We start from the raw sequence: 14913 nt of genomic DNA, 5'->3' as shown, positions 1-14913 counted from the left end.
CAAGCTTCTCTGTAAAATGATGTGTCTTTTACATAAGATTCAGTTTTGCCAATATGTGGTTGTAAACAAGATGTCCAACGTAGCCTTGGACAAAACGTCAGGGACTGAAGAGGTACATGGACCACAGCCATACAACCCGGAAAAATTCTCAGCCGCTGAAACATCCGGTTGGGAAAGCTTTCATTGTATCATTTATCTTTCGTCTCTTCTCGTTTCATATTTTTCCTCCATTCTCAAATAATCGTTTGAAGGCACAGTTAAAAAGGGGTGGAAAGAGTTCACCACCTTGACCTAAACTGGTTTTGATTTCAGAGTGGTCCAATACCTTGTAAACGAACTTCAGTTTTGACACAGACTTAGTGTCTGCAGAGTAATCAAACAGGGTTCTGTATTTATAACCCATCCCAAATTCTTCTAGAACATTCAATAATGACCCACACTCAACCAAGCTGTACACTCTTTAAAGTCAATGACCACAACCATATAGTCATACCTACCAGTCGTCTTATACCTGATCATATTTTTCATGTTGAAAATCTGCTCTGGGCACAAATGTCCTTGCCTGGAACTTGCCTAGTAATTACCAATCTTTTTATCAAGATGATCTTTAATTCTTTTCTGGTGAACTTTGGAGAGGATCTCGTATGGTACAGATACTAATGGTAATGGAATATCCCAGTGATTACTTATGTCCTTTTTGTACACCTTTCTGCAGAGCAGAAAATCAAACACGGAAACTCAAGGATGGAATAATGGCAATATGATGAAAAGGATGGATTGATACTCACTGTATACTGAAGATGTTGAGTTGCAGATAGGCACAATGAAGAGACTGCTAAACACATGAGCTATTGATCAGAGGGTCTTCTTCTGAAGTAGAAAAAAAACTCCCTCTGTGCCTCGTGCATCCTTCCCTATCACCTCCCCACCTCCATCTGCACAGTCTTGCTGATACCCAGGGAGTGTACTTTTGGGTGTCTGTATGGTTGTGTGTGTGTGTGTGAGTGTACGTATATTTTACTAAAAAAAATAACAAGAGCTTAAAAGCTAGTGTGAATATAGTTATCTGTTACAGGTTTTTGTGTGCCACACATCAGTTTGCTTTAGGTGAGTATAGTACTTTTATTTCCCTTATGGCACATATTTTTCCACCCAGAAATTTCCATTATTAGAATACTAACATAAATTACTTACAGAAGAATGAAACAAATAGTAGAAGTCCATCCTGAGGTTGGTCAGTTCCAGGCATATGTAGATATGTGTGAGGTAATATCAACCATTCAACCTGTCTTAGAAGTTACGTATGAGAATACCTGTGTATTTAGCATTTAAAGATGCTGAAAAAGCTTTTGACAACATTCACTAGAATGCTCTCTTTGAAATTCGTAAGTTATTGAAGATAAAATACACAACAAAAGCTTACCTATGACGTGAACAGATACCAGGCTGCATTAATATGAGAATAAGGGCAGGAAATAGAAGCACTAATTCATGACAAGGGGTGAGTGGTCTGAAGCCTGTGTCTCATATTATCCAATCTATGCATAGAGCAAGCAGTAAAGGAAAAGGAATTAAAATTCAGGGGGAAAAAAACTATTGTCTGCTGAGGACCTCATTGTCTGCATATGCGAAGAACTATGACGATCAGTTATACAGAATGGACTTTTCTTGTCAAGAGGTTGTATGAAGAGCATAAATAAAATGAATATAAAATGTAGAATGCCAACAGCAAAAAAAGCTGAGCTAAACTGTGAAATATGTTAACATCTAACATACATTTAAGTGTTTGGAAGTCTTTTCTGAAACTATTTGTCAGCAGTGTGGCTCTGTACAAGGATCACTTTTTAAATTTTTACAAACAACCACTAGATGACACTACTGAGACACGACACTAACATTGTTTTAAAATTTATTATTTTTAAAACAAATGTAGGTCAGACATCACCTGACTAGTTTCTTTACAGAGAATATTTAAAGAAACGGCACTGCGTAAAAATGGAAATTTGATGTGCAGGTTTCCACAAAAAAAATTTTTGAAAATTATTTTAAGAGACCAACTTAACAACCACGTTGAATTGCTTCATTCAACTTTTGGTAAACAGCCACCTCCAGAAAGTTAGCTAGTTTCAAGATCCATGGATAATTTTGCACAAAAATAGTAATGATATGGAACAAGCCAAAGAGAATCTTAACATGGAATAATGTATGTCATTACCATCTGGGGGTCAACAGAAACATCCGATCTCACGCGTCGGCTTTGACCCGTGACGTAAGGGTGTTGTGGTGTGTGACGTCATTACGGCGCGGAGTTTGGTTTGTGAGTGTGGCGTGTTTGTAGATGTCATCATGTTGTGGTTTGTTGTGCCCTCTGGTGGTATGTTCATGGTTTTCGTTTGTTTGGTGTGTTGGGCTCAGTTTGCTGTTGGTCAGTGGTGAGTGCTGCGTGCGTCTTTTTGAAGCAGAATTTGTATTAGTGAGTTAACGGTTTTGTGTGATGGTTAATGTAATGATGATTGCTGTACGTCGGCTGAGTTTGTTATTAAGTGTATTCGATTGCGATTTTTTGTTCAGGAATGGATATGAAAGACCGGATTAATAGTTGTCAGTTGAGGGCTATTTTCGTCTTTATGATACGTATGCGACGTTTTTATATCCGCCATATTTGGTATTTGTATTGGGAGATGTTTTTGAGTTGCATAGGTCAATGGTAGTGGCCGATCCTAAGTTATGGGATTGGTAGCTGCTGTTGAGCTATATAGTTGGAGGGAAGTGTTCAATCTCAATGTTTGGTGGAGTATGTTGATTTTTGTAATGGGAGATGGGATCGGGAGTTGCTGTTGAGCTATATAGGTCAAGGGAAGTGTTCGATCCCAATTTATGGGGTCGGGAGCTGCTGTAGATATATGTAGGTGAAGGGAAGTGTTTGTTCGCAATGTTTTGCGGTGTATTTTGATTTTTGTATTGGGGGATGGGATCGGGAGATGCTGTTGAGCTATATAGGTCAAGGGAAGTTTTTTTTTTTTTTTTTGTGGTTTTAGGGCGCACAACTTCAATGGTCATTAGCGCCCTGACTACTCTAAAAATGCACCGCGAGGCACAAGTTGACAACAACAACTAAAAGGGAAAACACAATAAAAGACAGACGGACAGGCAGAGGATTAAAAAAAACATCATCAAATGTCCTTAGCGAGGTTTGTCAAATTGATAAAACAAAGAACACGAGCAGCTGCTCGTGGGTCATCCGCTAAAATGGCATCGAAAGTATTAGGCAGGTTAAGATCGAGGCGCAGTGTGGTAAGATCTGGACAGGACATTAAAGTGTGCCTAACCGTCAGCAAGTGCCCACATGGGCAGAACGGCGCCGGCGCAGCCGTCAGCAGATGGCGATGGCTGAACCGGCAGTGGCCAATTCTTAACCTTGCTAAAACGACCTCCTCCCGCCGAGAAGGGCGTGAGGAGGACGTCCAAGCCACGGGAAGAGGTTTTAAGGCCCGAAGCTTGTTGTCGGTAAGTGCAGCCCAATCGGCATGCCACAGCGACACGACGCGCCGACAAATGACCCTGCTAAAATCGGACGAAGGGACACAACAAGAAGCTGTCCGAGGCTGGAGGACCGCAGCCTTGGCCACGGCATCTGCAGCTTCGTTCCCAGGGATACCGACATGGCCAGGAACCCACATAAAGCTAACCGGCGTACCGACGTCCACCAGCTGCTGGAGAGAGCGTTGGATCCGGTGTACGAAAGGGTGAACCGGGTACGGATCACTGAGGCTCTGGATGGCGCTCAGGGAATCTGAGCATATGACATAAGCAGAATGTCGGTGGCGGCAGATGTAAAGAACAGACTGGTAGAGGGCAAAGAGCTCAACTGTGAAGACCGAACAATGGCCATGGAGCCGGTATTGGAAACTTTGTGCCCCGACAATAAAGGAACACCCGACCCCGTCATTGGTCTTAGAGCCATCTGTATAAATGAAAGTCATGTTGATGAACTTCGAACGAAGTTCCAAAAAACGGGAGTGGTAGACCAAACCGGGGGTGACCTCTTTTGGGAGCGAGCTGAGGTCGAGGTGAACGCGGACCTGAGCCTGGAGCCAAGGTGGCGTGCGGCTCTCGCCCACTCGAAAGGTTGCAGGGAGTGAAAAATTAAGGTGTTGAAGGAGGCGACGAAAGCGAACTCCAGGGGGTAGCAAGGCAGAGACATACAACCCGTATTGAAGGTCAAGAGAGTCGTCAAAAAAGGAACGATAAGACGGATGGTCGGGCATTGACAGTAGCCGACAGGCATACCGACAAAGCAGTATATCGCGCCGGTAGGTGAGTGGCAATTCGCCAGCATCAGCATGAAGACTCTCTACGGGACTGGTATAAAATGCTCCGATCGCAAGTCGTAAACCCCGATGTTGTATGGAGTTGAGGCGGCGTAAGATGGATGGCCGTGCAGAGGAGTATACGAAGCTCCCATAATCCAGCTTGGAGCGGACGATCGACCGATATAGACGAAGTAGGACGGTTCGATCCGCTCCCCACGACATACCACTGAGAACACGGAGGACATTTAAAGAACGGGTACAACGGGCGACCAAATATGACACATGTGGAGACCAGCTAAGTTTCCTGTCAAAGGTAAGGCCTAAAAATTTGGTTGTCTCCACGATTGGGAGAGCAACGGGACCAAGTCGTAAGGACGGTGGGAGAAACTCTTTGTAGCACCAGAAGTTAATACAGACCGTCTTCTCGGCAGAAAAACGGAAGCCATTGGCGACACTCCAGGAGTAAAGACGGTCAAGAGAACGCTGAAGACAGCGCTCCAGGACACGTGTACACTGCGCGCTGCAATAGATGGTAAAATCGCCCACGAAAAGGGAGCCTGATACATCAGCTGGGAGGCAATCCATTATTGGATTGATTGCGATGGCGAAGAGAGCGACGCTCAAAACTGAGCCCTGTGGCACCCCATTCTCCTGGCGAAAGGTGTCGGACAGGACAGAACCCACACGTACCCTGAACTGTCGATCCAATAAAAAGGAACAAATAAAAAGAGGGAGGCGACCGCGAAAGCCCCATGTATGCATGGTGCGGAGAATGCCTGCCCTCCAACAGGTGTCGTAAGCCTTCTCCAAATCAAAGAACACAGCCGCGGTCGGCCGCTTACGCAAGAAGTTATGCATAATGAAGGTCGACAAGGTAACCAGATGGTCAACAGCAGAGCGGCGCCTTCGAAATCCACATTGTACATTGGTAAGTAGGCGTCGAGACTCGAGCAGCCAAACCAATCGAGAGTTAACCATTCGCTCCATCACTTTACAGACACAGCTGGTAAGCGAGATAGGTTGATAACTGGAAGGCAAGTGCTTGTCCTTCCCCGGCTTAGGAATCGGGACAACAATAGACTCGCGCCAGCATGCGGGAACATGTCCCTCAATCCAGATGCGATTGTATGTACGAAGAAGAAAACCTTTACCCGCAGGAGAAAGGTTCCTCAACATCTGAATATGAATAGAATCAGGACCTGGAGTGGAGGACCGTGATCGGCCAAGTGCGGTTTCGAGTTCCCGCATGGTGAATGGTGCATTATAACTTTCACAATTCGAGGAGCGGAAGTCAGGTGGCCTAGCCTCCTCTGCCTGTTTGCGGGGGAGGAAGGCAGGGTGGTAATGAGCGGAGCTCGAAACCTCGGCGAAAAAGCGGCCGAAGGCATTGGAGACAGCCTCAGGAGCCACAAGGACTTCATTCGCGACCTTCAAGCCAGAAACTGGGGAGTGGACCTTAGTGCCAGATAGCCGGCGCAGGCTACCCCAAACAACAGAACAAGGAGTAAAACTGTTGAAGGTGCTTGTGAAAGCAGCCCAGCTGGCTTTCTTGCTTTCTTTAATAATACGACGACACTGAGCACGTAATCGTTTATAATTAATACAATTCGCCACTGTAGGGTGGCGTTTAAAGGTGCGTAAAGCACGTCGACGAGCACGTAAAGCGTCTCTACATGCTGCGGTCCACCAGGGGACCGGTACGCGACGTGGAGAAGAAGTAGGGTGAGGGATGGAATATTCAGCAGCAGCGAGAATGACTTCCGTGAGGTGTGCGACCTGACGATCGCAGCTTGTGAAGGGTTGATCCTGAAAGGTCGCCCTGGAAGAGAAGAGCCCCCAGTCTGCCTTGGAGATGGTCCAACTAGAGGAGCACGGAGAGGGAGTATGCTGCAGGAGATGGATAACACACGGGAAGTGGTCGCTCGAATATGTATCAGCAAGTGCATACCACTCAAACCGGCGTGCAAGTTGGGGAGTACAGATAGAGAGGTCTAAATGGGAATAGGTATGAGATGTGTCCGAAAGAAAAGTAGGGGCGCCAGTATTGAGGCAGACAAGATTGAGCTGGTTGAAAAGGTCTGCTAACAAGGAGCCCCTCGGGCAGGATGCTGGAGAGCCCCAAAGGGGATGGTGGGCATTGAAGTCTCCAGTTAACAAAAATGGTGCAGGTAGCTGAGCAATAAGTTGCATCATGTCTGCCCTGGTAACGGCAGATGACGATGGAGTGTAAACGGTACAAAGGGAAAACGTAAAGGTGGGGAGAGTAATGCGGATGGCAACTGCCTGCAGGCCGGTGTGCAACGTGATGGGATCGTAGTAAATATCATCCCGGACCAGCAACATAACCCCTCCATGAGCTGGGATACCTGCCACAGGGGGTAGGTCAAAACGCACAGAGGTGTAGTGTGCCAAGGCAATTTGATCACATGGGCGTAGCTTCGTTTCCTGGAGGGCTACGACGAGCGGACGGTGCAAGTGGAGCAGCAACTTCAAGTCCTCTCGGTTGGAGCGAATGCTGCGAATATTCCAGTTAATAAGTGCCATCGTGAGAAAAGGAAGATGAGAGAAGGGGTCACCTCGAAGGCCGCTTAGGGCCTGGCTTCGAGCGAGCACTGCCGCCGCTATCAGTAGGCGGACAGTCATCGTCCATGGGGTCTATAGGGTCATCGGCCATCTCGGGAGGATGGCCGGGAGGGGGAGCTACCGCCGCCGGTGAACGGCCAGATGTTCGGCTACCAGCGGTGCGGCCAGGCGAAACAGATGATGGCCTGGGGCGGCAACCGCTGGGTGGCGCAGGAGAAGAAAGGCGCCGTGGCGGAGAAGGAGAACTGTGCTTCCTATGCGCCTTTTTAGAAGGACGTTTGGTGGAAGTACCGGTCGAAGGCTGGGAGGTCGAGGGACGGAGGAAGTCTGCACGGGATGGTTCCTTCTTGAAGGCCCGTGCATCTGACTTCGGGGTCTTCGACTTAGCAGAAGCTGAGGAAGTGGCTGGTGTCTGTGGGGTGATGGGAGGAAGAGGAGACGTCGACCGCGCGATCTTAGCACTGGCCGAACGGACGACCGTGGTGCTGAAGGTCAGATCGCATGTCTGGGTTGCTACCTCCCGGGTAGTCCGAGGAGAGGCGAGGACAGTGCTGTATTTCCTCGCTGGGAGCAGCGTGGGCTTCCTACTAGCCAATAGCTTGCGAGCAGCCGAGGTGGACACTTTCTCTTTGACCCGAATTTCTTGGATACAGCGTTCTTCCTTATAGACAGGACAGTCGCGGGAGGATGCGGCATGGTCACCCTGACAGTTCACACAACGAGGAGACGGAGGTGGACAGTCACCCTCATGGGCATCCCTGCCACAAGTGACACATTTAGCCGCATTGGAACAAGACTGTCGAGTGTGATTGAAACGCTGACACTGGTAGCAGCGCGTAGGTGTCGGGACATAGGGGCGAACAGAAATAACCTCGTAGCCCGCCTTGATGCGCGATGGCAGCTTAACACTATCGAAGGTCAAGAAAAGTGTCCGGGTCGGTACAAGGTTATTGTTGACCTTTTTCATGACCCTATGGACAGCCGTCACGCCCTGCTCAGCGAGGAAAGATTGAAGCTCCTCGTCAGTCAATCCGTCGAGGGAGCTACTATAGACTACACCACGAGACGAATTCAAAGTTCGGTGGGCCTCCACCCGGACAGGGAACGTGTACAAGAGAGTGGCCCGAAGCAGTTTTTGTGCCTGAAAGGCATTCTCAGTTTCTAGTAATAAGGTACCGTTACGCAACCTGGTACAAGATTTGACAGATCCGGCTATGGCATCTACGCCCTTCTGAATAACGAAAGGGTTGACAGAGGAAAAATCCTTTCCGTCCTCAGATCGAGAAACTACGAGGAACTGTGGGGCAGGCGGTAGTACTTTTGTCACTGTTGGCTGGTCACGTTTCCGTTTTTGGGTCGAAGTCGAAAGCGATGGAGTAGAATCCATTGCGGAGGAATCCCCCATGATTGCCAGCGTCTCCGATGGCGCGCTCCTTCCTTGTGGGGACCCTCTCAGAGGGCACTCCCGCCTTAGGTGAATGTTTACACCTCAGGTCACACCTCCCGAGAAACAGACGGAGGGACCAATCGGCATGGTCAGAAGGTATCAGCTCAGGCAATCACCCCTCCCCGGGCCTGGCCTTTACCAGGGGGTACGCGCGTGCCTTACATGTCTACCCAGGGCGGGGACTTACGCGTTACCCCGTCACCGGCTACGCGTGCGAACGCGTGGGTCGGCCTTCAGACATGCACAGGGAGGAAGGAAGAAAAGGAAAAAGAAGAGAGAGAGAGAGAGGGAGAAAGAGGACAGACTGTCTCAAACGCCGAGGCGGAGACCAGAGAAGGCAAGGAGAAGAAGGCAATGAGGAAGCAAGGAGAAGAAGGCAATGAGAAGGCAAGGAGAAAAAGGCAATGAGAAGGCAAGGAGAAAAAGGCAGTGAGAAGGCAAGGAGAAAAAGGCAGTGAGAAGGCAAGGAGAAAAAGGCAATGAGAAGGCAAGGAGAAGTCAAGGGAAAGAGTAAGGAAGACAGTGAGGTGGAGAAGAGCAAAGAAAGGAACCAACAAAAGGAAGGAAGAAACGAGAAGTGAAAAACCAAAAAGACCACGATTATAGGTCGTGAAACCGTCCGTCTCCGGACGCAGGCGCTAACTACCCCCGTGAGGGGGATGGACTCCTTTTAGTCGCCTCTTACGACAGGCAGGAATACCTCGGGCCTATTCTAATCCCCGGACCCGCAGGGGGGGTCAAGGGAAGTGTTCGATCCTAATTTATGGGATCAGGAGCTACTGTAGATCTATATAGGTCAAGGGAAGTGTCCGATTCCGGATAAGAATGTGTTTTGTGGTATTTGGTGAGTTTTGTGATGTCGATTTTTTTCGTCGTCTTGCGTGGTTTTGTATGGCGGTGGGTGGCTAAATTTGTGTATATTTAGTTTCTCCCCACCCAAAAACCCCCAATTTCCCACGCTTGTCCCGTTAGAGTCATTAGGCTTTTTGTGAAACCTGTGTGTGTGTGTGTTGTTTTTCTATGTATTTTCGTCTTTATGATACGTATGTGACGTTTTTATATCCGCCATATTGGAATTGTCGTTTATGGTCGTTTCCGCCATATTTGTGACGTCATTGGTCAAAGCCGACTGGTACGATCGGACGCTTCTGTATTTCCCCATCTGGTACTGTAATTATGTACATCATTATTCCTTTTGAACCTTAGTGTATTATTTATAATAAACTACATGAGGGAATAAATAACTGTGAGGCAGTAGTCAGAGTGCCTGACTCCTTACACAGATGTCTACAAGATAATTAAGGGTGAGCTCTATATATTATTCTTACGGCACACTTAGGAGCAATGAAGACTTTCTTAAAGATGGATTATCCCAGAACGTTAATTATATGACACTGAATGAAAATACGCAAAAAATGTCAACTTACTGATCTGTATCTTCCCCAAGATCAGTAATGATTCTAAATGCATTTATTATTTCCTCACCATGTGTTACATGTATCATTGGCACAGTACCCCTGGATGTGCAGAACTGAATATATTGTAAGCAAATGAAATTATATGGTTCCGGAGACTTTTTCAAGTTTGAAATATCTTTGCTGTATATATACCGACTGAAGTAATGAATGAAAATTTGTACGGGATTTAAAACTGGGTCTTCTGCTCACTAGGCATATGTGCTAAACACTACACTGCCCCGACACAAAGCCTATGAAATTTAGATTAAAATTAGGTGCCATATGAGTTCCAATAGCTTTCTTTACAATTTTTCACCCTGTGGAATGACAGACAACAAAGAGGAGCCTTCAGGTGCAAGGGTAATATATGGCCTAACCCACATGATTCCAGAATCAGAGTACCTGAATCACATGTTTTTCTTTGACAATTGTTTCACCAGTGTTGACACACGCATCATATCGGAAAATAAAAGCTATTGGATCGATAACAGAGATGAGAACTAATGCATACCTCCTTTGTTGATTATTTCAAAGTAATAATAATAATAATAATAATAATAATAATAAAATAATAAAATAATAATAATAATTGGGGGAAGAAGAAAAAGACGAAAAAGAATGGGGAGGAGGATACACTGGATAGGAAAATTGTTAAGTAATAAGCACCACAAGTCCACATAATCATTTTAAATGTCAGACTGAGTTCTATTAGACTCTCACAAAATACTATGTTACATTCTGTACTGAAAGATGGGAAATATGGAAGCGTCCGATCCCGCCCGTCTGCTTTGACCCATGACGTCACAAATATGGCAGAAACGACCATAAACCACGATTCCAATATGGCGCATATAAAGTCGGTACGTACACATTATGAGAACAAAAATACATCAAAAAACAAACAAACAAACACAAACACACGCACACTTTCCACAAAAAGCCTAATGACACTAATGGGACAAGTGTGGGAAATGGGGTGTTTTTGGGTGGGGGCAAACTAAATATAAACAAATTTATACACCCACCCCCAAACAAACCACACAAAACGACGAAAAAAACCATCATCACAAAACTCCACAAATACCACAAAACACAATATCATCTGGAATCAGACACTTCCCTTGACCTATATAGCTCAACAGCAGCTCCCGATCCCATAAGTTAGGATCAAACACTTCGCTTGGCCTATATAGCTCAAAAACACCTGCCGATACCAATATCAACACACACAGCCACACATTGGGATCTAACACTTCCCTTGACCTGCGCACTGTTAATTTTATCCGTCATATCCATTCGTGAACATAAACAACACCACATTAATTTTACTAAAATTACCACACTATGTACAGCGAACAACACTACATTAACCTTCACACAAAATCGTTAACTCACTGAAATTAATTACACTACAAACACAGCCGACACTAACAATTCTGGACAATGAGCAAAAGCAAGCCGAGCCCATTACACCACACAAACGAAAACCCTGAACATACCACCAGAGAGCACAACAAACCACAACATGACGACATTTACAAACACGCCACACTCACAAACCTAACTCCGCGCCGTCGTGACGTCACACACGACAACACCCTTACGTCACGGGTCAAAGCAGACGCGTGGGATCGGACGCTTCTGTCGACCCGAAAGATGTTAGTGGAACAGAACATTTTCTTTTACTAATGCGTAAAAAGAAATGTGTTTGTTGTTAAGTACTTGCAGTCAAAGGAAATGCCTGCTGATAACTACACCGCTTGTTAGAGAGCAACACATGTACCTTATGAATAAGGTGAAATTGTCACCAGCTAACGTGGTAATGTTGGTATGTTGGTAAACTGGCTCCTTAGTCTGTTTTTGTCATTGCGCCTCCTTGGTGTGGTCATTGCTCCTCCTTCCTGTAAATGCAATGTCATATGTTTCTGTAAATTAACGAATTATGAACATTGTAATTATTTGCATCATAAATCACAGTCTGCTAACAATACCAATACTATCTCAGGACTGATTGTGACGATGTAAAACGGGTAGTAACCACCATGAACCAAGGACCTTGAGCCTGGTGGAAAGGCTTGCATGCCTCAGTGATACTGATAGCCATACCGTAGTTACAACCACAACGGAGGGGTATCTGTCGAGAGACCAGACAAACTTGTGGTTAATGAACAGTGCCAGCAGCCTTTCAATAGTTCCAGGGGCAACAGTCTGAATGATTGACTGATCTGGCCTTGTAACATCAACAAAAACAGCCTAGCTGTACTGGTACTGTGAATGACTATAAGCAAGCGGAAACTACAGCCGTAATATTTAACGAAGACACACAGCTTTACTCTACGGTAAAATAATGATGGCATTCTCTTGGGTGGGCAAAATATTCCAGATGTAAAACAGCAACCCATTCGGATCTCCACGTGGGAACTATTCAGGAGGTCATCATTGTCAGCAGAAACAAAACTGGCATTCTATCGGAGCGTGGAATGTCAGACAGAAAATTTAAAAAGGGGAACAGATAGGTTAAAGTTAGATATAGAGGAAACTCTTGAAATTCAGTGGCAGGAGGAAAAAGACTTCTGGTCAGTTGAATACAGGGTTATAAATACAAAATCAAATAAGAGAATGCAGGAGTTGGTTTAATAATGAATTAAAAAAACAGGAATGCAGATAAGCTACTAAAAACAGTATAGAGAATGCATTATTGTAGCCAAGATAGATACAAAGCCCACGCCTACCACAGCAATAGAAGTTTGTGTCAACTAGCTCCGCAGATGAAGACATTGAAGAAATGTATGATGCAATAAAAGAAATTATTCAAATAGTTATGGTAGATGAAAATTTAATATTCATGGGGGACTGGAATTCGATAGTAGGAAAAGGAAAAGTAGTGGGTGAACATGGACTAGGGATAAGGAATGAAGAGGAAGTAATCTGGTAAAATTTTGTGCAAAGCATAACAATCATAGCTAACACTTGGTTTAAGAATCATGAAAGAAGGCTATATACAAGGAAGAGGCCTGGAGACACTGGAAGGTTTCAGATACATCATATAATGGTACGACAGAGATTTAGGAACCATGTTTTAAATTGTAATACATTTCCAGAGACAGATGTGGACTCTGACCACAATCTATTGGTTATGAACTGTAGATTAAAACTAAAGAAACTGCAAAATGGTGGGAATTTAAGAAGATGGGATCTGGATAAACTGAAAGAACCAGAGGTTGTAGAGAGCTTCAGAGAGACCATTACAGAGTGACTGACAAGAATGGAGGAAAGAAATACATTACAAGAAGAATGTGTAGCTTTGAGAGATGAAATAGTGAAGGCAGCAGAGGATCAACTAGACTAAAAAAAAAAAATTAGGGCTAGTAGAAATCCTTGGGTAACAGAAGAAGAGATATTGATTTTAATTGATGAAAGGAGAAAATATAAAAATGCAGTAAATGAAGCAGGCAAAAAGGAATACAAAAGTCTCAAAAATGAGATTGTCAGGAAGAGCAAAATGACTAAGCAGGGATGTCTAGGGGACAAACATAAGGATGTAGAGGCATATACCACTAGGGGGTGAGATAGATACTGCCTACATGAAAATTAGACAGACCTTTGGAGAGAAGAGAATCACTTGTATGAATATAAAGAGCTCAAATGGAAAACCAGTTCTAAGCAAAGAAGGGAAGGTAGAAAGGTGGTAGGAGTGTATACAGGGTCTATACAAAGGTGATGTAGTTGACATTTCTTATGGAAATGGAAGATGACGTAGATGAAGATGAAATGGGAGATATGATATTGCGTGAATAATTTGACATAGCACTGACAGCCTTGGGGGAGCCAGCCATGACAAAACTATCATTTGGTGAGCAATGATGTATAGAGGGGTGAAATACCCTCAGACTTCAAGAAGAATATAATAGGCTAATTCCAATCCCAAAGAAAGCAAGTGTTGACAGGTGCAAAAATTATCGAACTATCAGTTAAATAAGTCACGGTTGCAAAATACTAACAAATTCTTTACAGACGAATGGAAAAACTGGTAGAAGCTGACCTCATGGCAGATCAGTTTGGATTCCGTAGAAATGTTGGGACACGCGAGACAATACTGACCCTACGACTTAGCTTGGAAGATAGGTTAACGAAAGGCAAAATGCCTGCCTCTGCTTGCAGCAAATCACGTTCGTTAAAATTCCAAGTTCGGACAGTGTCGTCGTAGCAACAGTAATTGTAAAGGAACGTTTACACTGGGATACATGTATCGCGACATGTATGAGCGACATGTATGAGCGACATGTCAATTTGACATGTCGCTATACATCACCTCATACAAAAATTCACGGAACTTGTATGCGGACCCTCGAGCTCATACATGTCGCGTATACATTTTGTATATCGCTTTTTGGCCGTATACGCGACAAGTGAATCAAACGCAAGAAAAGAAAGTGTTAATAGTGCATCTGTGGATACAAATATGAACAAACTATCCACACAAAAATATACAAGTGGATTAAATGGAGAAAAACACAAGGTAAATATTCGTAAAGAAAAAAAAGTAAACAACCATGTTATGCATAAGCAAGGACACAAGCAACAGACATATTTTTGCAGATAGTCATGGGAGAGGAATTACGGAAATCATGAGAAGAAATCACGCAGACCTTAATCTAACAGGCACCATCAAACCAGGCGCGCCATTACGCGAAATTCTGAAAAACATTGACAACATATTAACGACCGGTAACAACTGCATCATAATAGGAGGCGCAAATGATGTTTACTGTAATGAAACTTTGCGTGCAACGAGAATCCTAAAGGAAACAGTCAAATGGATGCCTCGAGTGCATTTCTACATTGTTAGTATCCCCAGGAGACACGATCTGATGGAAAACTCGTGCGTAAACATCGAGATTGTTACAGCAAACAGGCTATTTGAGAAAATATGTAGAGGTTTCCAGAATACGACTTTCGTAGAGATAAACAGTGTTCACAGAGAGCACTTCACAAGACATGGTCTCCACATGAACGTAAAAGGGAAAAAGATTATTAGTGCCGAAATACTTAAATTTGTTAATGAGTCATCTGTAATGGAAGTGTCTCCAATCCAAATTCCGCCAAAACAAGA

At 44.6% G+C, this 14913-nt stretch overlaps 1 long non-coding RNA gene across 1 annotated transcript in view; it reads right to left on the bottom strand.

The window, feature by feature from the left end:
• LOC126108884 (uncharacterized) overlaps positions 1 to 14913 on the bottom strand; it is a 53887-nt gene that overhangs the window by 27782 nt on the left and 11192 nt on the right. Inside the window, exon 2 of the long non-coding RNA XR_007523646.1 lies at positions 11584 to 11725. This is a non-coding gene — a long non-coding RNA (uncharacterized LOC126108884). The remainder of the gene's footprint in view (positions 1 to 11583; positions 11726 to 14913) is intronic.

Source organism: Schistocerca cancellata, chromosome 11 (genome assembly GCF_023864275.1).
Source record: "Schistocerca cancellata isolate TAMUIC-IGC-003103 chromosome 11, iqSchCanc2.1, whole genome shotgun sequence".
In the NCBI taxonomy this organism is placed as follows: Eukaryota; Metazoa; Arthropoda; class Insecta; order Orthoptera; family Acrididae; genus Schistocerca; species Schistocerca cancellata.
Note: the sequence above shows the minus strand (reverse complement) of the source record. Positions and strands in the feature narration are given on the sequence as shown.